Here is a 25,719-nt window from a genome sequence, read left to right on the forward strand (position 1 = left end):
AAGAAAGGGAAGGGAAGGGAAGGGAAGGGTTGGGAAGGGAAGGGAAGGGAAGGGGAGGGATGGGAAGGGAAGGGAAGGAAAGGAAAGGAAAGGGAAGGGAAGCGAAGCGAAGGGAAGGGAAGGTAAGGGAAGATAGGGATGAAGAAAGGATGGGATGGGAGAGAGGGGCAAGGTAAGTCAAGTTAAGGATGCTGCAAGTTGGGATGTGAAGGGCAATGAAACTAAGGTAAGGGAAGGTAGGGATGGAGAAAGGTTGGGACGGGAGAGAGGGGCAAGGTAAGTCAAGTTAAGGACGCTGCAAGTTGGGATGTGAAGGGCAATGAAACTAAGGTAAGGGGAGGTAGGGATGGAGAAAGGTTGGGATGGGAGAGAGGGGCAAGGTAAGTCAAGTTAAGGATCCTGCAAGTTGGGATGTGAAGGGCAATGAAACTAAGGTAAGGGAAGGTAGGGATGTAGAAAGGTTGGGATGGGAAAGGAAGGGTATTGAAGAAAGGGGAGCTAAGGTAAGGTAAAGGAAGGTAGGGGTGCTGCAGGTTTGGACATGAAGAGCAGTAAGGTAAGGTAAGGTAAGGATTCTGATAGGTTGGGATGGGGGAAGTGTAAGGAAGAAAGGATAGTAAAGGTAAGGTAAAGTAAGGTAAGGTAAGGTAAGGTAAGGTAAGGTAGGGTAAGGTAAGGTAAGGTAAGGTAAGGTAAGGTAAGGTAAGGCAAGGTAAGGATCCTGAGAGATTTGAATGGGAGAAAAAGCGTAAGGAAGGAAGGGGTAAGTCAAGGAAAGGTAAGGATACTGACTGGTTTGGATAAGGTAAGGTAAGGTAAGGTAAGCGTATAAGGGAGGAAGGGGTAAGTCAAGGAAGGTAAGGTAAGGTAAGGTAAGGTAAGGTAAGAGTGCTGAGAGATTAGGATGGACGAAAAAGCATAAGGGAGGAAGGGCTAAGTCAAATAAAGGTAAGGATGGGAGAGAAAGGGTAAGGAAGAAAGGGTAGGTAAGTTAAGGGAAGCCGCATATGTTGACAGGTCTCACAAACAAGCCGAAGGAAACACAATGCAAAAGGAGTGACACAGGAACCCGCCCTCAGCCTCACAACACCCCCTCACCACCACGCCTGTCAACGCTGCGTGGGGAGAGGCAAAGGAAGGAGGGGGGGAAGGGAAGGAGAGAGGGAAGAAGGGTAGCCACGTCTCCCTCCCTCCCTCTCTCGCCGCAGCCTCCCTTCTCTCACCCCTATCTCTCTTTCGCTTCCTTTCGTTACCACTGCCTGAAGGAACATCGTCTCAGCTTAACGGCAATAAAAGAAAAGAAAAAGATATTAAGCGAAGTCAAGGGATCGCGGATAACTCGGATACTATACACACACACACACACACACACACACACACACACACACACACACACACACACTTTCTCAGCCCCCCTCCACACTCTCACTCTCCCCCCTCTCTCCCTCCATCTCCTCCACACTCCACACACAAGATATTCCCGTCATACACTCATTCCACTTCCCTTAGCGAGCCTGTCTTTCCGGGGAGGAGACGAACGCACTGGCCGGCATGGAGGGGGGAGGGTGGAGGAGGGGTCGCGAGGCAGGGTGCAGGGTGAAGGGTGAAGGGGTGGGCGCGGAGGCAGTACAGGGGAAGGAGAGGCAGAGGCGGCGGCGGCGACCCTGCACGGAGAGGATCATAATGAAGACAGTATTGATCCAACGCTCGGGACTCTCGCCAAGAACTGAGAGCCTGAAGAGGAGGAGGAGGAGGAGGAGGAGGAGAAAAGACGAGGAGGAAAAGGAAAAGAAGGAGGAGAAGGAGGAGGAGGAAGAGAAGCATTATACATTGAGAGAGAAAAAAAAGCGAAAATAAAGAAAATGCATAAAATAAAGACACATGACAATAAGGCCTCAGTGTAAGTAGCAAAGAGGGACGGAGAAGAAGGAGGAAGATGAGGAGGAAAAAAGAGGAGGAGGAGGAGGAGGAGAAAAGACGAAAAGAAGGAGGAAGAAAAATTACGTTAAGAAAAAAACTAAAACTGAAATGGTATAAAATAAAACACAAATGACAAATAGAAATGAAAAAGGCGAAGGAAGAAAAGGAGGAAAAAGAGGAGAAAGAAGAGGAAGAGGAAGACGATGAGGAGGAGGAAGAGAAGATACAGTTAGAAAACCTAAAACTAAAAGAAGGAATAAAACAAAGGAGGAATGGCAACAAGGTCAGGCAGTAAAGACGAAGGAGAAGGATAAAGAAGAAGAGGAGGAAGAGGCAGACGATGAGAAGGAGGAAGAGAAGACACAGAAAGAAAACCTGACACTGAAAGAATAAAACAAAGAAGGAATAACAACAAGGCCGTAAAGACGAACGGAGAAGGAGAAAGAAGAGGAGGCAAAAGAGGAGGAAGAGGAGAAACATCAATAAAAGAGCAGGACAGAGTGGGTAAAAAAAAAGCTTAATCTCTCTTATCTCTTCATTAAACTTTAACTCCTTCTGTGCCTCCAAAGAGTCCTCCAAACATTTACTTTCTTCCTCATTTGTACATCGTCTTGCCCTTTGCTTCCGCCTCCGTCAGCTGCTATACTGTTTTGTGCCGTCGCCGCATTCTTGGGCTAATGATGTTATGTTTCGCCAATAAGTCCTCGTTAAGGCCGTTATCTGGGTCATTAGCTGCCCTGCCCCCTCCTACCTGCGAATAGATAATAGTTTTTGGTGGTGGACGCAGCTTGATGATGCACTGCCGGGGATCTGTAGCTCTAGTCACCCTTGTAAGCTATCACAACATCGGTGCCGGAGGAGGAGGAGATGTATAATGGGCGGTGAACGCGGGGAACGCTTAACTTGTGGCCGAGCTTGTTTTTATTAAAGTTTCCTTCATAGCAGAAAAAAATGCATAATTACTTTTGTTGGTAATGACAAAAAATGTATGAAAACTTTATGATCTGACAGGTAATGTTTAGAAAAATTGACACCTGACAAATGAAAAATGAAAAGTATATATATGAAGATTTTCTCGTAATAATACACGTAGTAGTTTATATATTTCCAGCAGAAAAAAAATACATAATTACTTTTGTTGGTAATGAAAAAAAAAATGTATGAAAACTTTATGATGACAGGTAATGTCTAGAAAAATTGACACCTGACTTTAATGAAAAATGAAAAGTATATATATAAAGATTTTCTCGTAATATCACACGTAGTAGTTTATATATTTCCAAGCAGTTTTTACATGCATTAAGCCGGTTAACGTGATGCGACAGGAAACGCGCTGGGAATCATTATTTTTCTCGCCATCCGATAATGAGGACAAACGCTCTTGCTCGGAAGAAAAAAAAACTATCGGTAAAAGTTTGGTGGTAAAATAATAACCGTTAAGTACAGCCCCGCTAAGTGATTCGCCACGTGTGAGACAATCCCGGCGGCGTGACGCGCTTAGCAACGTAAAGGAAAAGAATACATCGGAACTTGTCGGCGTCTTCTGCTTCAGGAAATGTCACGGCGGCCGTCAATGCAAACTTGTGTTCTTTGTGTTTTAGAAATTCAACTTTTGAGCTCACGACAGAAAGAAAGAAAACACACGCAAATACGCACTCGCTGGAGAGACAGATAGACAAGCAGACAGACAGATAGACAAACAGACAAGCAAACACACACACACACACACACACACACACACACACACACACACAAAGACATTAGTTCAACATTTACGCAACACATTCAACGTAACACACATCCGCCCCGCCCCGTCCCGCCCTCGACGAGACCACCCCAAAAAACGCCAATGAGATAAAACATTTTAATGAACTTCCGTTGACGTCTCGGCGATACACTTTTATTGTGACTATAATATATCTTTTTACCTTTCTTGCGGCAACCAAATGCAAAACCGGTTTATGCAAATGAGCGGACGGTAGCCTCGCCAGATGTTCCATTCAGCCGCATGCACCTCCGGGCCGCGGCGGGTTATTAATCTCTATTGGCGACGTGAGAAGTGCTTGTTCCCGACGCGCTAACAAGCCTCGCCCAGACACAGGACACAAGAACCGTCACGTCTTCATGTACTCCCTCAAGAACGGCAGCTCTGGATGAGTCGTCTCCGCCGCTGCCGCCCAAGCTGAGCCGTGGTGGGCCGTGGGTGCTCTGGGCCGTGCTTGGGCTCCCCGTCTGCTGCCTGGCCACGCTTGCTGCCACTGACGCATTGTTGACGTGACAGTTGCTCTCTTGTGTGACTCTGATTGCATTGGACTCGGTGGGGGCGGCGGCGGCACAACGCACACGCTCCCTGTCTCCCTTATGAAACCTTTGCATTCTCCAGGACGATACAGTTGCATGCGCCATCGAGACGTCTTTGTGGTGTCATTATTGTGCCACCAGGGAAAGAGTAGTCTGAAGGGGACGGATGTGGTGGTGGCGATGGTGGTGGTGGTGGCAACGTGCACGCTCTCTGTCCCCCCTCTGAATCCCTCGCTTGCTGTCGGTATGTTGCATGCATCATCAAGGCGTCATTGTTGTCCCATTACTGTGGCACCGGCGTGGGGGAAGGCTTGCCTGTAAGGGACGGAGGCTCGGCTGCTGGCAATGGCTACCGTCCTATACATCTTCCAACGCAATCTCATCTCTATGGTGTTATCGTCGTCTCCTTACCGTAACACCAGCTAAAGAATATCATGAAATAGACGGATCAAGAATAGGGAGGTCTTGATGGGTGTCTGTACTTGTATAAGCTGCACGGCCTAGCTGCCTTGTGTATCCCGACCAGCCTCTTGCAGACTCCTTATGCTATGTTCTTATATGTTTTTCGAGTCTTATATCTTCGCTGCCGTTGCTGTCCCATTACTGCGTCCCACTCCGGTGTCACAAGGGAGAATGTACCATGAACGGAGCCTACAACGATTGACATATGGCGTGGTGGAGCCTGGCTGGGTGTCTATATTTATCTTGTGCTGCAAAATAATGTTCTTCACTAAGGCCTTATGTCGTTGTTCCATTAATGGGCTCCGCAAGAGTATATAATATGAAGGGAACGGATCAAATGAGTGGTAGGAAGTGGTGTAACCTGGCTGGGTGTTTGTGTTTACTCGTGTTTGTGTTGCAACGCTTTCATATCATTCACCAAAGCCATATATCGTTGTTACGGTGTGCCCTATTTTTTGTGGAAGCAGTGAGAGTATAACATGAAAGGAATGGAGCAAGCGATGGGTACGGGGTAACGGAGCCTGGCTGGGAGTCTTCGCGTACTGATGTGTGTGTAGCAAGACCTTCCAACCCTTAAAGAAAGCCATGTATCGTTGTTCCATCACTGTGTTCTATCCCCCTGGCACCATCGAAAACCCAGCATAAAGGAAACGGCTCAAGCGACGCAGTGGAGCCCGTCTGGGTGTCTGTGTTTGCTCGTCTGTGTTGCAAGATCTTCATCAACAAAGCGTTCTCTCTCCGTCCTGTCGTCGATGGCTATCTCCCGCCGCTTGTCAGGAGGCATTATTACAACATTAATAACGCTCGACTTAATCCCTTCGCATATATATATTAGTTTATTGAGGAGGAAACTCATGCAGCATTCGGGCTCTACCGTATTACGCATTATTTTTTTTACAGTAGCAATAACAAGCTTGAAGTGTAGGAAGTGCGTTCATTATGTTTTCAGCTCAAGTTTATCAAATGCGCATCCTCTGTTTATTTGCCCCTCTTCCTCTTCTCACTCCTCCGTCCCTTCCACTCCATTCTCACACTTTCCTCTTCCTCCTCACCTCCTCTCCCTTCTCAGCCCTTTCTCTCCCTTCTTTAACCCTTTCTCTCCCTTCTTTAACCCTTTATCTCCGTCCTTTAACCCTTTATCTCCCTGCTTTAACCCTTTATCTCCCTTCTTTAACCCTTTCTCTCCCTCCTTTAACCCTTTCTCTCCCTTCTTTAACCCTTTCTCTCCCTTCTTTAACCCTTTCTCTCCCTTCTTTAACCCTTTCTCTCCCTCCTTTAACCCTTTCTCTCCCTTCTTTAACCCTTTCTCTCCCTTCTTTAACCCTTTCTCTCCCTTCTTTAACCCTTTCTCTCCCTTCTTAACCCTTTCTCTCTCTACTCAATCATATCGTTATCTCATCAGCCTTTTTTCCTTATCAGTCTTTACTCTCCCTTTTCAAACTTTACCTCTTTAGCTTTTATCACTTTTCAGCCCTTTCCTCTCCCTTTCCTGCCCTTTCTCTCCCTCCTCACCTTTTTATGTCCATCTTGAGCCTTTTCTCTTCCTCGTAAGCCTTTCCTCTCCGACTTCATTTCTTCCTTTCCCTCCTTCATCTTTTCCTCTCTCTCTCTCTCTCTCTCTCTCTCTCTCTCTCGCTCCCTCTACACTCGCTTCACACACAGCAACCTCATTAACACTCTCTTCCTGCAGACTAGCTAAGTATCCGGTGCTGATCCTTATATTTCTTTTCTTCCCTTAATGCAGTGTGACAAGGCAGTAAAAAAGGCTCATAATATTGCCAAATTACAAAGTCCTTGAGGGATTTGGATTTAATCTGAGCTAATGACGGTGTTATCTTTTCATTCGCACCATTAACCCCAGCAGTGGATCAGTGTGTGTGTGTGTGTGTGTGTGTGTGTGTGTGTGTGTGTGTGTGTGTGTGTGTGTGTGTGTGTGTTTGTGTTTGTAGGTGTCTGTATGTGTTTCTACTACTACTACTACTACTACTACTACTACTACTACTTCTACTTCTACTACTACTACTACTACTACTACTACTACTAACTAATCACAACTAGTATTAAATCTTTTTAGAGTCATAATTATAGAATATGAAAATAAATATGAGAAAAAAAACCCGTGAAGATACCTCCGGGAAGATGATCTCATGCCCACGCACTCCCACACTTCACCCTTACCCCCCCCACACACCCACACCCACACCCACATACCCCCCCCCCCCCCCACCCACGGATCAGGTGTATCACGTATCCCTAACAATTACCCTCCCCCCCTCCCTCTATGAATATGCAATGCGGATGTCTGTCTGCATGGCCCAACACCCCATAGACACGAGACACAGCGAAGGCAAGCGCGACGCTATTAACATACGGCGTTGAAATACAGTTATTAACGCTGATGAGGCGGAAGAAAGAGGAGGCGGAGGAGGAGGAGAAGAAGAAGGAGGAGGAGAAGGAGGAGGAGGAGGTGGTGGAAGAAGAGGGTGAGAAAAGACGCGGAAGCAAGAGAGCAAGAGGAAAAGGATAAGGAAAAAAAAGAAGGGGAGGAGGAGGAGAAATTATAAGAAGATCAGAAGAAGGAATTAAGAGGATGACGAGGATATAAAGGAGAGGAAAAGATGAAGATGAAAGAAAAAGAAGATGACGAGCAGAGAGAGTTGTAGATGATGATGGAGGCGGATGAAGAGGAGGTAGAAGAACAGGAAGAGGAGGAGGAAGAGGAAGAGGACCAGTTTGCATGTCTACGTACTTCGCCGATGGAAAGATAAACTTGTCTCCATTATGATGTTTAGTGAGAAAATACATGCAAATTACGTTACTTCTATGGAGGACGAAATGGGGCGAGAAGGAGAGAGAGAGAGATGGGGGCGGGGGGGAGCTAAGGCCAGGGAGAGTGTAATCAGGGACACACAAGGACCCATTACGCGAGACATACAGGAGAGTAAATTTTGTCTCGGCGCGGAGATAAGAAAATAATAATAATGAACAGAATCCGACTCTACAATTATGTGAGTGTCCCCTGCGCCTTTCTCTAGCGTCTAGCGTTTTCTTTTTCTTTTTTTTGCACACACACACACACACACACACACACACACACACACACACACACACACACACACACACACACAGATAGATAGATAGATAGAGAGATATTGACCACAACTTACAATAAAAACGCATCAATCTCTATGGGGCATGCTACATCTTGAATTGAGTTACAGGAACTGATTTCAGGATAACTTTTTTTTTAACCCAATGTTTCTTTCTCTCTGCCTTTTTAATAATTTCTCGTCTTTTTTCACTTTCACTCTATTCCAGTCATTCCTTTTTTTTACTTCTTACATTCTTTGTCTCTCTCTTTCTTCCTTCTGTTGTTATCTCTATTTTGGTACAGCTTTTTCCTGATTTATAACCTCTTAATAAGGATATATATTGTTTCCTGTCTCTGACTTTATGAAAAAATTCTCATTTTTAAATTTATCCTCGTGATAATTTACTTCACTGCCGGTTGTTTTTGCTCCTCATAATCTTCCTGTTCATCTTACTCCTCCTGCTTCTCACTCCTTCCTCCTCTTCTTCCTCCTCCTGCTCCACCCCTTGTCCTCAGTTTCTTTTCTAATCTCACAGTCGTAATTTCTTGTTATATTCATTTTCCGAACAATAATATTAATTTTGTCTTCTCGAATTTTACTGCTGCTTCTGTAAGCTTATCTATCAATAGATTTTATCTTCCTCCTCATTATTTTCAATTTCCTGTTTACCTTTGCACCCCTGAAGTAATATTTGTCTTGTCTCTCACTATCAAATTATAATTATCACTATAAATATGTTTTCTTCTGGGATAACTAATACAGCTTTTCAGCAAGGTTCTCTTTCTCTGTCTCATTATGAATCTTTCCTCGTTATTTCTTAATATATATTTTCTCATTTTCCTTCATAAATGTTTAATTCCCTCCTCAAACCTCTTTTTTTTTAGTATTCATCTAACTAGCTCCTCTTTCCTTTTTTTCCCTCCGTTCCGTCCTTCCCTCCCCTGCATGTTCCTCCTTTTCAATTTTTCTTTCTCTCTCTTACATAATCTTTAATTCTCTTCTTTATAGAGCGCCTTAATGTTCTCCTCTACGTTGTTGCTTTCTATCTTATATCACCTTTCCTTATTTTATCCATGCCTACATATATTCCTATGCTTCTTCACTTCTCATTATTTCCTTCTTACACCATGTTTATTTCCCTTCTGTAACTATAATTTTTCGTAATAGTCATCTGCTTTGGTTTGGTTCAATCTTCCCTTTTTCCTCATCCCTCTCTTGTGTATATCTTTCTTCGTTTCTCTCTTTCTCTACTATCCTTCATCTCTTCCTTCCATCCACTCTTGAATGTTTTCCCTGCTCACTCCCCTCTTCCTTCTTTCTACCCTCCACCTCTTCCTTCCTTCCCTCTTACCCTTCCTTGAATGTTCTTTCCCTACTCCTCCTCTCTTCTTTGTTTTCTCTCCTCCATCTCTTTCGTCCTTTCCTCTACCCTCCCTTGAATGTTCCTTCCCCCTCTTCGCTCCTCCTTCCTTCCTTCAACCCTCCAACTCTTCCTTCCTTCTCTCCTGCCCTCGCTTGAATGTTCCTTTCCTTCTTCGTTCTTCCCTTCCCCCCTTCCATCCTCCACCTCTCCACCTCCCTCCTACTCTCACTTGAACGTATCTTCCCCTCTCCGCTCCTCCCTTCCTCCCTTCAAACCTGCGTCTCCTCCCCGCTACAGGAAGGCCGCCTCGTTTCACCGCCTCCTATATCCCAATAACAATTAGTTCTCAAAAGAAGGTGTCCGATGTGATGTAAAAAGCAAAACTGAAAAGCGACTCTGTTCACTTTTGTCTATGTTGTTGTGGTTTGTTTTCTTTAGACCTTATCTGAAATTATGCGTCTGTCTGTCTTTTAATCTTCCTCTCTGTTTGCATTACTGGTATATCTCCACATGTCTCTTTCTATACCTGTTTGTTTTTCTTCCTGTCTCTGTGTATGTTTTGTATGTCATTGCACACTTGAGATGTATATATATTTTTTAGGCTGTGTGTGTCTCTCTATCCCTGCTTCCATGCTTGTCTTTGTGTGTGTCTGTTCCTATATGCTTGTCTGCCTTTCTCTTTGTCTCCATGTCTTTTAGTGTCATGTTATTGCAAATAGATATTACCTTTTCTTCTAAATGTTTCTTTCTTTTCCTGTCTCTGTCTGCTTCTGTTTACATACCCGTAGTTTGCATGTATCCTTTTCCATGACTGTCAATCTTTCTGTCTCTCTGTGTATGTTTGTGTCATCCTATTACAGACTGTTGTTTGCCACTTAACCTGTGTTTTTCCCGTCTATTTGTCCCTTCTTCCATGTATGTCGTTCTCTATATCTCTGTTTTTGTGACTATATAATTATCCTTGAGGTGATTTCAACTCAGCCTGTCTCTTCACCTGTCCCTGCTCCCATGCCTATCGCTCTGTATGTTTTTATGCTTCTATTTGTCTTATGAGTATCTTCGTGCATGCTGTGTTGGTTCATCTCTCATCTTCCCGTTCTCGTTAGTGTCGGGGTATATATAAGTTTGCGCATGCACGTAGAAACACACGAGTATACTCACCACTCGCCCCGGACGGTGTACTGAAGGACGTGAGCTTACCTGCAAAGAGATAAAAAATAATCGTTAATGACACGCATGTACTAAAGTAGATTGATAAGACAGATGAGTAGATAAATAGGTAGTTAATAGATATAGATGGATGAATAGATAGGTAAGTAAATAGATACATATTGATAAATAGTTAGATAGATAGATAGATAGATTCATAAGTTGATAATGAACCACATAAGAATAAAGGAGCAAAGTTAAGGAAAATTATAGATAATACATGGGCCAACTTGTAATAATCCTAACACACACACACACACACACACACACACACACACACACACACACACACACACACACACACACACACACAGGAAAGCTGAATGAGCAGGAGAGGGAGGGGAAAGGGGAGGAGGGCATCATATACGACTTTGCTGACGACCAAAGTTTACAATGAATCGGAGCAGCAAATGCATTTCGGATATTTAAGTCAAGGGCTCCGAGGCCATTAAGGGAAAGAGGAAAGGGAAGGGAAAGGAATGGAAGGGAAAGGAAGGGAATGGAAGGGAAGGGAATGGAAGGGAAGGGAAGGCAAGAGAAGGGAAGGGAAGGGAAGGGAAGGGAAGGGAAGGCAAAAGAAGGGAAGGGAAGGGAAGGGAAGGCAAGAGAAGGGAAGGGAAGGGATGTGAACGGAAGTGAAGTGAAGGGAAGGGAAGGGAAGAGAAGGAAAGTGAAGTGAAGTGGAGTGAAGTGAAGTGAAGTGAAGTAAAGGGAAGGGAAGGGAAGGGAAGGCAAGAGAAGGGAAGGGAAGAGAAGGAGAGTGAAGCGAAGGGAAGTGAAGGGAAGAGAAGGGAAGTGAAGTGAAGGAAAGGGAAAGAAAGGGAAGGGAAACACTGAGAGACTGAATGACGTAGGAAGAGAGGGGAAAAAGAGAAGGAAAATTAAGAGAATATAATAGATACCGAGAGAAAGACATACACACATACGGACAGATGGACTTATAGTACAGACAAACAGACAGACGGGCGGAGAGACAGAGACAGACAGAGAAATTTACGTAGAGGAAAGAGGGGCAAGTATATGAATGAAGACGGAGATGAATAGAAGAGAATATTACACAGAACAAACAGACAGACGGGCGGAGAGACAGAGACAGACAGAGAAATTTACGTAGAGAAAAGAGGGGCAAGTTTATGAATGAAGACGGAGATGAATAGAAGAGAATATCACACAGAAGACAGGAAGAAAAACGAAAGCGAGACGTAAGCAAAAAGAGGTGAAGAAGAAGCAAATACAAGTAAAGAGGGAACGAAGTGAAAGAGAAATCATGTTTAAAAGGAAAGGTTACAGGTTATATGAGACGAGGTGTGTGTGTGTGTGTGTGTGTGTGTGTGTGTGTGTGTGAGAGAGAGAGAGAGAGAGAGAGAGAGAGAGAGAGAGAGAGAGAGAGAGAGAGAGAGAGAGAGAGAGAGAGAGAGAGAGAGAGAGAGAGAGAGAGAGAGAAAGAAACGGGATAAAAAACGTCACATGAGAAACTGAGTGTACACCAACAGGAACAGACAGACAGGAAAACCAACGAACATTTATAGGAAAAAAAAGACAATGATATCTATTTACAATGACACTAAAAGACCCATAGAGGCAGAAAGAAGAAAAAACATGCATAGAGAAACAGAGAACTACAGGAATTAAGACAAAATGAAAGCAGGGATTGATAGCGAGACAGCCCCCCCCACCCACCCCCCAAAAAAAAAAAAATCTAAATGGCGTAATAAAACGATACTAAAAAGAACCAAGAAAAGCAAACAGGCAAAGGAAGAGACGTGCTGAATACCAGTAACGTAGACAGGGGGAAGATGTAAGTTTTTTTTTTTTTTTTTTTTTTACGCCCTTGAACTGTCTCCTTCGCTGTAAAAAACAACAACAACAGATAATCAGATAAATGGTAAACAAAACAAGCCACGATAATATAAAGAAGCAAGATACACAAGATTGTATCCCACTTCCAGACGAGTGAACAGAGTCGCTTTTCAGATTTACTTTTTCGGTCAATTACTCAGCAGAACTAATTGTTACTTTTTACATCACATCGAACAACTTCTTTGGAGAACTAATTGTTATTGGCATGAAGGACGCGGTGAAACGAGGCTTCCTTCCTGTGGCGGGGAGGAGACGGAGGCTTGAAGGGAGGAAGGGGGGAGCGGAGAGGGAAGGAACATACAAGTGAGGGTAGGAGGGAAGGAAGGAAGGAAGGAAGAGGGGGAGGAAAGAGGGGAGGAAAAGAGGAGCGAAGGGAAGGAACATTCAAGAGAGGGTAGGAGGAGGGGAAGGGAGTCAGGGAAGGAAAAGGTGAAGGATAGAGAGGAAGAGTGAAGGAAAGGGATATTCAAGAAAGGATAGAAGGGAGGGAAGAAACAGGTGACTGATAGAAAGGAGGAAGAGAGGAGTAAAGAAGGGAAGGAAAACTAAAAGGATATAGGATGTGAAAAAGGAAGGAAGAGATGAAAGATAGGAAGGAAAAAGAGTAACGAAGAAAGAGATATACAAGAGAAGGATGAGGTAGTGGAAGGAGAAAAGGGAGATGGAAGACGAGAAATGTAGATGAATATTAAGAAAAAAGTAGTTAAAGAAGGGAATCGGATATCATACATCTATCTATCTACTATCTATTTATCTATCCATCTATCTACCAATCTACCTCTCTATCTAAAATTTACTGTTGATACATAGATAAGTAAACAGATAAATAAACGTACACACACACACACACACACACACACACACACACACACACACACACACACACACACACACACACACACACTCACGCTAGAGTTAATGAATGGAAGGAGGATATGGTTCACGTGTCACCTGGATTTATACGAGAGTTTACACCTAATCCGAGTGTGTGTGTGTGTGTGTGTGTGTGTGTGTGTGTGTGTGTGTGTGTGTGTGTGTTGGCGGGGATTGATGTCTAGTTAGATCAAGATAATTACATAATCCTTCTATAAGTGAGGTAGATATCTTGAGGCAGGTCAGTTACATCGTGCTGTTATATAAATTATTTGCAATCTGTATTTGAACGACGCAACAGCTGCATGGGTACACTAACTGGCTGACGGAGTGTTGAGAACGTCAGGGAAGGGGGAGAGGGTGTTACAAGGGGTGAATGGAAAAGGGGGAGGAAAGGGGTGCTGGGGACGATGAGGGGGGATAGCCAAGGGGTGAGGGAGCGGGAACGTGCAGATCGCGTGTGGGTATGAAGAGGTGTTCCTGGCAAGGCTAACCAGGCGTGTGTGCGTTTATGAGAAGTATACACACACACACACACACACACACACACACACACACACACACACACACACACACACACACACACACACACACACACAGATGGTCAGATAGATAAGAAAAATGGGATGATTGAGAAACTGTTAGATTGATAAATAGATATAGCCATATAGATATATAAATAAGTAGATAGCAAGGAAGATAAACAGACATAAGGAAAGATGAATAGATTGACTGATATGAAGATGGAAAGACAGGTGGATAGATTGACATGGTGATAGATAACTTAGTGTATGAACCTGAATATCCTTAAGAGCCAATTTCACAGTCCAACACAGTGTCTTCGTAACAGCCCGAACCAAACTATAGAATCCCATACAATCCAAAACGGTGAGGTCTTCGATGCCACACTAAATACACAAGATTTTTCCTGTATAGTTTCGTCAAATTTGTGAACTTAAATATAAACACTAGACACTATACAAGGAAATTTCGAAGGCTCTGGTATTGGTTTGGGAGCTTACTAACCCATCATGGGGAGCTGTGAGACTGGCCCTTAGCCCTGAGTGAAAGCCCCAACTCAAGCAGCAATCAAATTTTCACCCATCGCCGAGTGCACGAATTTACCCACTTGCTGTCCAGACGTCCAGTACTCAGCCCTGCTCTAAGCGACACCCGTCAAGAGGAGCACAGGGGATCAGTATGAGCAAAGCAAGACGATATATTACGGCGCCATTATAAAAAAAATTCGCCCGAGCTACTAGTGAATATGGGCCGACCATCAGTGCCCTGCAAGAGAGCCTACAGGTGCTATGGGACTGCACACTAAAAATGAAAAATAATAAAAAAATAAAAAAAATAAAAAAATAGATCACTGACAGATGGACAAATAGATAGGTAGATACAGTCATACATACATATAAACTTACATACACAGGATTATTATTACTCTCTCTCTCTCTCTCTCTCTCTCTCTCTCTCTCTCTCTCTCTCTCCCCCCCCCTTCATGCAGATGGTGACTCAGCGCCGTCCTGATGCCCACGTAGGTATGTGTAGAAAGGGGGGGGGGAGTGTGAGAAAGGTGCGTGGGTGGCGCAGAAACCTTGGCAGCCATAGCGCAGGTGTAGCCTCGTTTAATTAGCCAGCATGTGCACTCTCTCTCTCTCTCTCTCTCTCTCTCTCTCTCTCTCTCTCTGCGCCCCCCAACCCTACACACATAAGGCCGAGACGGGAGATGCTTTGCCTCTATAGGTATGCCGCGGCGGCCTTCATTCACCTTCCTGCTTGTCTCTGAGCGTCCGCCGGAGACAAAACGAACACATTTCCAACCCTAACACTCAGCAGCCACCCTCAACACGCTCCCGGTATGACTGTGGGAACCCCTCAAGCTCAGCGTCTGTGTTGTCTGCATCTTCAGTGGCTATATGGGGGCGGTGAAGGAGTGGCCGGCGAAGGAGGAAGGTAGTGATGGGGAGGTGGTTTGGAGGCTGCGAGTCTGAGAGCAGTGGTTGTGGCTGAGGTCGGACGCGGCTCTTGTTTACAGCGCGTTTGGCTCCTCCTTTCCCGTGTAAACGCGCTGAATCCAAGTACCGTGAGACAATTTATTGCATTAATTAACATATTCATGGGAACATTTGTGTCATAATATTTAATGACGCTCAGTCGCATTTAGAGCCGAGGCCTTAGTATGTTGTCAATAGTCCCCTGAGTTACGGGCCCCTGCAGGCAAGGAAGGGAAGGGAGCGGAGGAAGGAAGGGGACGAGGGAGGAAGAGAAGGGAAGGGAGGGGAAGGTATAAGAGGCACGGGTGGAAGAAATAGGAGGGGCATAAGGAGCTAATGCTGATTACGTTGGAGGTGCATTCTCTCTCTCTCTCTCTCTCTCTCTCTCTCTCTCTCTCTCTCTCTCTCTCTCTCACACACACACACACACACACACACACAAAATTCGGTCAGATCTCTTGCCAAAATCATTAGTTCAAGCGCTTTCAACTTTGGGTACATGTAATACTAATAAAAACATTAAGATTTGATATAAAGTGAAAACTGATATTTCTCATCCTCACGGTAACTAAATATTTGCTTTTTCAAGGTTGTCATTACATTCTTGTGGCTGGTGGGGTAAAGTGCCTCCCTTGCTCTCGGTTTCATTCCGAGACACCAGAAGCTGCGAATAGAGTTTGTTTTTGTTTATTCCTTGCTGTAAATTGCCTCTTAACCCCTTGACTGCGGATTTCCTACAAGAAGACATCACCAAGCTACAGGAACGGAACAAAAAGTGGCTGATACAATTCAATGAAGAAGGGAGGGGATATCCAGCATACCAGTACCACATGGGAAACACTCCACTATCCACCACAGAGGCAGAGAAAGACCTGGGATTTTATGTTACCAATCTACCAGTGAAAGCCAGATCCGTGCCAATCGCAGCGGACGGGTTAATGCTACACTTTCTGAACACTTTTTGGTGACGTACAGATCCTACAAAAACATTCTATTCTCTTTTTGAAATAGCAAATTCCTGTAAGTATATTGACTAAAAATATAACGAACATACCCGAAGATGTTACACTATATTCTTTTGAAATATGCTTATCTTAAAAAAATGCATGTTTATTTGTATATATAAACTCTTAAAAACGTATTTTTTTTAATGTTCTTCGTGCTTTCCTCACGTGTATGTTTAATCTCGTAATTTCTGTAACCTTTCGTGACTCCCTCCATGCTAACCCACGCTGCAGCTGGAGGTATAATCGTCACCAGCATTGCCAACATTATCCTTATGCTCATCCTCCTAATCATTATCCTCCTCCTTCTTATCATTATCCTCCTCCTCCTCCTCCTCCTAATCCTTATCGTCCAGTTTTCGTCAATTTTTTTTTTCATCTTACAAGTTTCAAAACCGCCCACTAATTGCTTCTATCACGTACTTTCCCCTCATTAACACGAAGGGCGGCACGGAAAGGTCCGCCCCCCCGCCCCCCAAACCACACAAACACTTACATTCTATCCAAGTCTTCTTCGGGTCTATCCCACACATACTCTCAAGGTCTCCTCTCTTAGCCGTTTCGGTGAAACTTTCTCAGTTGCGCTAGACATATCGAAAGCTTTCGATAGAGTCTGGCACAACTCTTTGCTTTCTAAACTGCCCTCTTTCGGATTCTATCCTTCTCTCTGTTCCTTTATCTCCAGTTTCCTTTCCAGCCGTTCTATCTCTGCTGTGGTAGACGGTCACTGTTCTTCCCCTAAAGCTATCAACAGTGGTCTCCCGCAGGGCTGTCCTATCACCCACTCTCTTCGTGTTATTCATCAATGATCTTCTTTCCATAACAAACTGTCATATCCACTCATACGCCGACGACTCCACTCTGCATTATTCAACTTCGTTCAACAAAAGACCCTCTCAACAATAATTACAAGACTCCAGACTGGAGGTTACAGAACGCTTAACCTCAGACCTTGCTATCATTTCCGATTGGGGTAAAAGGAACCTTGTGTTCTTCATTGCCTCAAAAACCCAATTTTTCGACCTATCAACTCGACACAATCTTCGAAACACCTATCCCCTATTCTTCGACAACACTCAGCTGTCACCTTCTTCACCACTAAACATCCTCGGTCTATCCTTAAATCAAATTCTTAACTGGAAACTTCACATCTCCTCTCTCACTAAAGCAGCTTCCTCGGGGTTGGGCGTTCTGTATCGTTGTTTCCTTTTTATTTGCCCTTGAGCTGTTTCCTCTGCTGCTGCTGCAAAAAAAATTAAAAAAATCAATCGAGTCGATGTAGCACAGACATTGGAAGGTGTTTCTTTTCCAATCGAGTCATCCGCCACTGGAACAATCTTCCCTCAGAAGTAGTAAATGCGAATACCATCAGCTCTTTCAAAAATCGAGTCGACCGTCATTTCGTTGCGCCAGGAGTAAACTGTATCGAGGTGCTTTCAGCTGCTCCTCAGGCCCCAAGTGGCTGTTGAACAGATTAAATCACCAAAGCGGGCAAACTCGTAATGAGCCAATAGGCTTTCTGTTGCCTGCATTTCCATGTTTCCATGTTTCCTCTCTTTCTTCAGGCTCTTCTTCATTCTTCTCTTTTCAGTTCCTCCTTTCCTTTCTTCCCCCTGCCTTCCTGTCTTCACCTCTTTTTTTATCTCCCTTCTCCCCTTGAATTTCTCCTCTTGTTTTCCCTTCTTTACTTCCCTCTTTTAACTTCTCATCCTTTCCGCTCCTACTATCGATTTCTCATTATTTTTCTCTTTCCCTCCATGTATTTCAACGTCTCTTATTCCTTCCCCTCCTTCCTTTACTTCCCTCCTCCCTCCTCCTCTTCCTTTCCCTCCTTCCTTTACTTCCCTCCTCTCTCCTCCTCTTCCTTCCCCTCCTTTTTTTACCTCCTTAATTCCCCCTACTCTTCCTCCAATATATACCCATTCATCAACCCCTCCGTCTCCCCTACTTTCCTTCGTTCCTCCCTACTTTTTCTCCCCCCATTCCCTGCCCTCCGTGACCCTCCCCCCACGCCCCCGCTGCAGGACACACACGAGGGGCTGCCGGAACCGTTTACGAAGACCCTTTCCTGAATACCAAATCACTGCCTACTCCTTACGTCTACATGTTCTCTCTCTCCCCCTCTCTCTGTCTCTTTTTTTCCTTTTTTTCTGTCTCTCTCTCTCCCTCTATCTCTGCCTCCGTGTCAGTCTCTGCCTCTCTCTCCCCAACTGTCTCTGTCTGTTTGTCCGTCTGTCTATCTGTCTGTCTGTCTGTCTGTCTGTCTGGCTGGCTGGCTATCTGTTTTTCTGCTTCTCTCTCTCTCTCTCTCTCTCTCTCTCTCTCTCTCTCTCTCTCTCTCTCTCTCTCTCTCTCTCTCTTTTTGAGGAGGCTAAAAGTTAGAGGTTCACCCTACCTCCTCTCGGTGAAGTAGTATAAGAAAGAGACTGAGAGAGAGAGAGAGAGAGAGAGAGATCTATCTATCTATCTATCTATCTATCTATCTATCTATATATATATATATATATATATATATATATATATATATATATATATATATATATATACAACTGTGTGTGTGTGTGTGTGTGTGTGTGTGTGTGTGTGTGTGTGTGTGTGTGAAAATAAATATTTATTCCGTGGAGTAAAAATCAAACACAAAGTGATTCCTGTTTATTTTCTTTTATGTTCCTTCGTCGACTTTGGATAATTAAGGGAGATGTGATTAGGAAGACACACGCAGACACGAGGCGAGGGAGAGGCAGGGGGAGGCGGACAGGCTGACACACACACACACACACACACACACACACACACACACACAAAGACAGACAGGCAGGCGTGGAAAGGGGGTGCTGGCCGGGGGGAGGGGGGGGGGTCAGTGGCGGGTAGGTCGGTGGTAGGGGGCAAGGGGGCAGAAGGGGCACGAAGGGGGGGCAGGCTTCTCCCCAAGCAGACGTGAGCTATTAAAGATTTTATGCCCTAAAATATTCAGGGAAACAGCTTCGTGACTTTAATCATGAGAGTAATTAACTTCGTGGCGCTATCTCTCTTAAATCAGCGGCGGGGCCAGAGCCGTGTGGAGGGGGAGGGGGGCGGCGCGTTGGGGGGGGGTAAGGTGAAGGGGGGGACGAAGGAACACCAGGAAAGGAGGAGAGGGAACAGGGAGGACCATAGTTTTGAATAAATTAATTTCATCCAGCGGGCCACGACCTTACATAATTAAGCTATTAATCAAACTCACGCTGGCCGGCCGTGGCGTGAGTGTGCGGCCGGCGGAGTACAGGGGCGAGGGTGAGGGTGAGGGCGAGGGTGGGAGTGTGAGGCGAGATGATGCGGGGCGCGGTGTGGGGCGGACAAGATGGCATCGTGGCCAGTGGGCGGGGACCAATCAGGCTGAGGGGGCGGGGCTCACAATCAGTCACTTGCTTACCTCCCACTTCCCGCCCGCCACTTTAATGAGCCGTCAATTACCGTGTAGCCCCGTCCGTGCGGCGCGCCCCCCTCCCGCCAGCACGGGATGCGAGGCCAAGATTTTTGGGGCCCAAACAATCCCTCTCGCGGGGCGCCGGGCCGAGAGGAGCGCCTGGGACGAGGGTCTGAGGAGCGGTATTAGAAGTGGGCGGCGTAGCGACGTCATTCATCTCATCCCGCGGGAACATTACCGAGTGGCGGGCCACGCTGCCTCACTCGCTCCGGCTCGCTGGCTGCCTCGCCGCTCCCCGCTCGCCTCAGCAGCTGCCAACGCTCACAGTCTCTCCTTTTTCTTCCCACCACCATCTATTGACACCCTTCCTTTGTAGTCCCTGCGCCGTGCTGCAGCCTCCGCCGCTCAGCAGGATGAGGTTTGGGTGGTCACGTCGGCTGTTTTTCTATGACAGTTAAAAAGAAACTTGTCTTGTTCAGAAGACGGAAAGAAAATGTCTTGGTTTCATGCTTCTTCGTAACATGTAGACAAAGAGACCAACATATATATATATATATATATATATATATATATATATATATATATATATATATATATATATATATATATATATATATATATATATATATACACACACACACACACACACACACACACACACACACACACTACGTGATGCTATTCTTTTCCGTCTGCTTCTCCGGTGCACCTGCCGGGGCGGCGGGGCGGGGGTGACGAGGCCTGGCAGCGGCGGGCAGGGCGTCCTCACTTGGGTCGTGATGTTCAGATAAAGTTGTGGGCGGGGCCGCGGCCCGGGAAGGGCAGCTAGAGGCCCCATGACGGCCTCGACAACACCCTCACACCCACGTCTCCCTCTCGACCCTAAATTATGGCTCTAATTTATGAGATCATTTTGTGGTATGGCTGCATATATAAAGAGGAACCGAGATCGTGCGGGCATTGTATTTTAGCAGCGATTTATGTCCACGATTTATGAGCAGTTCGCGAGCGTACTTCTCATGAAAGGCCGGAGTTAACGTGGGATGCAGAGGAGCACCATTCCTGGGCCCGGAACTTACAGATGAAAGCTACTTGAGTTCTTGGATTACACGCCGACTCTTTGCCGGCGTGAGCATTTGATGATGTCTTATGACGCTTTTAATATAGAGAAAAAGAAGAAAAGTGTAGGAGAGGAGGAAAAGAGGGGAGGATGAAGGGGAGGGAAGACTAAGGCAGGAGAGGGGTTGGGGTTACTGAAATAGATCTCCATGAGGGGAGGGGGCGGGAGGAGGGTGGAGGGTTAATGGGAGTGCTGGGGGGGGGGTGCGAAAAGGGTGTTGGCGCTTGTGAACGAGTGTTGAACTGGTGAGAAAAACGTGAGTGTGGCTTGTGGGGGCGAGTGAGGCTCTCGAGGGGGACTGGCTGGCTTGTTATTGATGTGCGGGGTGAGCTGAACGACACTGCAATGACTGGAGGAATGGGACGTGACGGGGGTGGCGACTGACTGACTGATTGACTGACTGACTGACTGACTAGCTGAATGATTTTATGGAACTCTTCTGATGGATGACTGTAGTGGTGAGACTGACTGACTGACTGACTGACTGACTGAATGTTTTGAAATGACTGTCCTGATGGCTGACTGTAATGCTGGGACTAACTGACTGACTGACTGACTGACTGAAGGAAGGAATGTTTTGAAATGACTGTCCCGATGGCTGACTGTGGTGCTGGGACTGACTGACTGGTACTAAGTGACTGACTGACTGACCGACTGACTGACTGACTGCTTGAATATTTTGCACTTTCCTGATGGCTGACCGTGGTGCTGGGACTAAACTAACTGACTGACTGACTGACTGAGTGCCGTGGAGGGTGAAGTGATGATGACTGACAGGCTGGTTAGTAAACGCTGACTGACTGAACATCTGACTGAGTGAAGTGCGTCGAGGCTGGGCCCACTGACTGACTAACTGACTGAAAGAAAGACATGACCATGATGAAGCATTAATTTTAAGTGTGAGTGAGGACAGACGATTCGTTGTTCCGTCCCTGCATGTGTGTGTGTGTGTGTGTGTGTGTGTGTGTGTGTGTGTGTGTGTGTGTGTGTGTGTGTGTGTTCTGCCGCCGCCACCGCAACCAATGACAAAGCACCTTTTTTCACCACTAACCCGACACACTCGACCTTCACATTGAGCCGGGCAGCACAAAAACACAACCCTTCACCCTGCACGGCGCAAAATAAATGCAAAACTATTCAATACCCGTTTCCACTAACAAGAAAGTCGTAAAATAGCGCATGTGCCTTCTCCTCCGCGGTCCCTCACGTCTCCCTCTGAAAACGAACGTAATTGCCGCTCTTAGGACGCGAAAGATCCCCGTCCAGGCATGAAAAGACACACAGACAGGCGTACAGACGGGCCACACAGCCGAACAGACAGACAGACAAGAGCGACTGACGGATGGACTCAGCCAATTACTCACCCGAGGGAAGGAGCCGCTCAGAAAGATTTATCGCAGGTACAAATACTAATGTGGCTGCCAATATGTCATCATGAATTTTGGTTAATGTCAGCCACGAGGATATAAAGAACAAGGTGGGCGAGCCGTGTGGGTTTTGTGCTGTTGTAAGTTAGTGACGTTAGTGCAGACGGCGAGGGGATGGGTAAGGAAGCCCTACCTCCCTCCCTTCCTGCCTCCCTCCCTCCCTGCCTCTCTCCCTCGTTCCCTGCCTCCTCCCTAGCTCGCTCCGCTCTCTTTCTTCCCATCTTCCCTCCCTTCTTCCATTATGGCGCTCTTGAAATGAAGTGTGGTGGTGAATTTAAAATTTTCCTTCGTGTATTTGTTTACAAAATATACGGTTTCACATTATCGATAGAAAAAGATAAGAGAATATGAGGGAATCTTTTTTTTTCTACATTCAATATTTCTTTTATGTTCTTCACACGTATCTTCCCCGCTCCTGAGTGCGTGTTTGCGTTCGGTCGAGCCAGTCCATCCACAGCTCGTAACAACCGTGCCTTGCCGCCGGGTGCTTAGTTTTAGTTTATTAAGGTGGTGGTGGTGGTGGTGGTGGTGGTGGTGGGCTGGACGGGAATCGATCCAGACAAGAGTGTGTGTGTGAGGCGCTTGACCCTCGCGCTTGGAAACAGAAGAGCATAAATATACCAGATTTCCTCCAAGAAGAATCTGAGTGGATGTTTTGCGTGCGAGGGAAACAAAAAGGAAGGAACGCGTCTGGGGAGGGGTGGAAAACCCGTCACATGGGTCCTGCGGGATAATGAGGGCGTGAGAGCGCGAGGAGGGGGCCGAGTGAGGGGCGTGGCCAGGGGTGATGTGGGGAAGGAATCCACGTGAGGGCGGCGGCGAAGGGGGGCGTCGGAAGGGAAGGGGGGCGTGGGAGGGAAGCAGGTGGAGGCTGCGTGAGGAGAGATCGTAAACGCGAGTGGGAGGACCTTATCTCTCCTGCCTCTCTTTCTCTTCACACCTTCTCTCCTGCAACCCCGCGCGCCTTGCCTTGCCTAACCTTACCTTTTCCTTACCTTACCTTACCTTACCTAACTATATTATCTCCCCTGCCTCTCTTACTCTTCACACCTTCTCTCCTGCAACCCCGCGCGCCTTGCCTTGCCTAACCTTACCTTTTCCTTACCTTACCCTATCTTACCTTACCTTATCTTACCTTACCTAACTATATTATCTCTCCTGCCTCTCTTACTCTTCACACCTTCTCTCCTGCAACCCCGCGCGCCTTGCCTTGCCTAACCTTACCTTACCTTATCTTACCTTACATTACCTAACTATATTATCTCTCCTGCCTCTCTAACTCTTCACAACTTCTCTTCTGCAACCCAGCGCGCCTTGCCTTGCCATGCCTTACCGCCTTGCCTTGCCTTACCTTACCTTGTCTTACCTTATTTTACCCTACCTTACATTATCTTGCATTATCTTATCACTCCTGCATCTCTTACTCTTCATATTTTCTATCCAAGCTGATATTTCACGCGTCTTGCCTTGTCTTACCTTGTCTTACTTTATTTTCTTTTACCTTGCCCTACCTCGCCTTTCCTTCCCTTGCCTTGTCATACCTTGCCTTACTTTACCTTTCTTTACCTTGCTCTACCTCGCCTTTCCTTCCCTTGCCTTGTCATACCTTGTCTTACTTTATTTTCTTTTACCTTGCCCTTCCTCGCCTTTCCTTCCCTTGCCTTGTCATACCTTGTCTTACTTTACCTTTCTTTACCTTGGTCTACCTCGCCTTTCCTTCCCTTACATTTAATTACTTTATCATGTTTCTCCAACCTCTCTTAATCTTTCTTCACATCACATATCTCTCTCTATATATCTCCCTTTTAAGTCAGGTTAGTTAGGTTAGATTAGGTTAGGTTAGTCTCTCTCTCTCTCTCTCTCTCTCTCTCTCTCTCTCTCTCTCTCTCTCTCTCTCTCTCTCTCTCTCTCTCTCTCTCTCTCTCTCTCTCTCTTACTCCTCACACCTTCTCTGCTGCTACCCCGTGCATGCGTTTTACCTCACATAACCTTACTTCACCTCAGCCCACCACTCACAGCGCCCCGATAACGATCAATGCTTTCCATAACAAGACCTTCCACACCAAGTGACACGCCTTCTTACGCGGCGACCTTCAACTCCCTTCCACATCCATGACAGACTATATACCGGGAGAAGAAAACACAAACACGAACACACGCTACAAAAAAAAAGGAAAGGAAAAGAGAATAACCACACACACACACACACACACACACACACACACACACACACACACACACACACACACACACAGCTCCCCCCCCCAAAAAAAAAGAAGGTAAAGGAAAAAGAAGAAAAAAATCTCCGAAAGAAATACGGAGAATGATAAATGCTTCACATGCACACAAGCCGTGGAGGGGAGGAAGAAATGACGTCATGGTTCCCTGCAGACAATCACCTCTAAATTGGTTGCAACTACGGCCATTGTCTGGCTACCTGAGGGGCCGTCAATCAGGGAGGGAAGGAAAGGGGCAGGCAGCGGGCCGGGGCGGGGAGCGGAGAGGCGGCGGAGGAGGTGGAGGAGGCGGAGGCGGAGAGAAGAGAGGCACGGCGGGCGAAGCAGGGAAGGAAACTATCTATACAAGTAACAAAGGAGCGGAAAATAAAGTGAAAAAGCAATTAAAGTGTGCCGGGGCGTGATCACGAGGCGGCGGGGACGAGGCGAGAACACCGCCCCCCTGACACGCCGCCGATAACCGCACGCATGCACACACGCACACGCACGCACGCCCGTATGCACGCCCTCACGCCCGCCCGCCCGCACGCCCACCGGGTTACAGCTTAGCATGTCTAGTTTTTACACGCTATGCCTTTCTTCTTCTCTGTCATGATTTTTCCCACCTCGTCTCTCTCTCTCTCTCTCTCTCTCTCTCTCTCTCTCTCTCTCTCTCTCTCTCTCTCTCTCTCTCTCTCTCTCTCTCTCTCTCTCTCTCTCTCTCTCTCTCTCTCTCACGATTTTTCCCATGCACCTCGTCTCTCTCTCTCTCTCTCTCTCTCTCTCTCTCTCTCTCTCTCTCTCTCTCTCTCTCTCTCTCTCTCTCTCTCTCTCTCTCAAAAAAAAAAAAAAAAAAAACTGCACCTCACTCACTCTCCTCCACTCAACACCATTAAAAGACTAATTCCACCATCCTTCCCATCCTCTTGTCCCCTCCACTCTCCTCTACCTTTCTCCCTTCCACTTCTCACTCCCTTGCTTCCACATGACACTACTCTTCTCGCCTCCACTTAACTCCTCACCCCATTCACACATCACACATTTCTTCATTGTTTTTTTCTCTTATCCTCTTTCATTTTTTCTGTCTTTCTGTCTTTCTTCCTATTTCCTCATATTTCTCTCTATCTATTTTTCTTTATCGACTATTCTTTCTTTCTCTCGATAACTCATACTTTACTTCTCCACTTGTGTTTCCTTATTGCACTTTCTCATCTTTATCTTTAACCTCGTCTTCTCCACTCACTCTACTCTCCACTCTATACTTTTCCCTCCACCTCTCGGCCCATCTGTCTGTCTAACCCCGGCAATGCACTTTTTTTTCTCTTCACCTTAACCCTCGTCTTCTCCACTTTCTCTACACTCCACTCCTCTATACCTGAAACCCCTCCCCGCCTCCCTCCCTCTCCCTTGCCCGGCACCCTCCCTCCTCCAGCTCCTCCCGTCTAATTTAGGGATTTGCTGCCTTA

The sequence above is a fragment of the Eriocheir sinensis genome, chromosome 66 (genome assembly GCF_024679095.1).
Source record: "Eriocheir sinensis breed Jianghai 21 chromosome 66, ASM2467909v1, whole genome shotgun sequence".
NCBI classification, from domain to species: Eukaryota; Metazoa; Arthropoda; class Malacostraca; order Decapoda; family Varunidae; genus Eriocheir; species Eriocheir sinensis.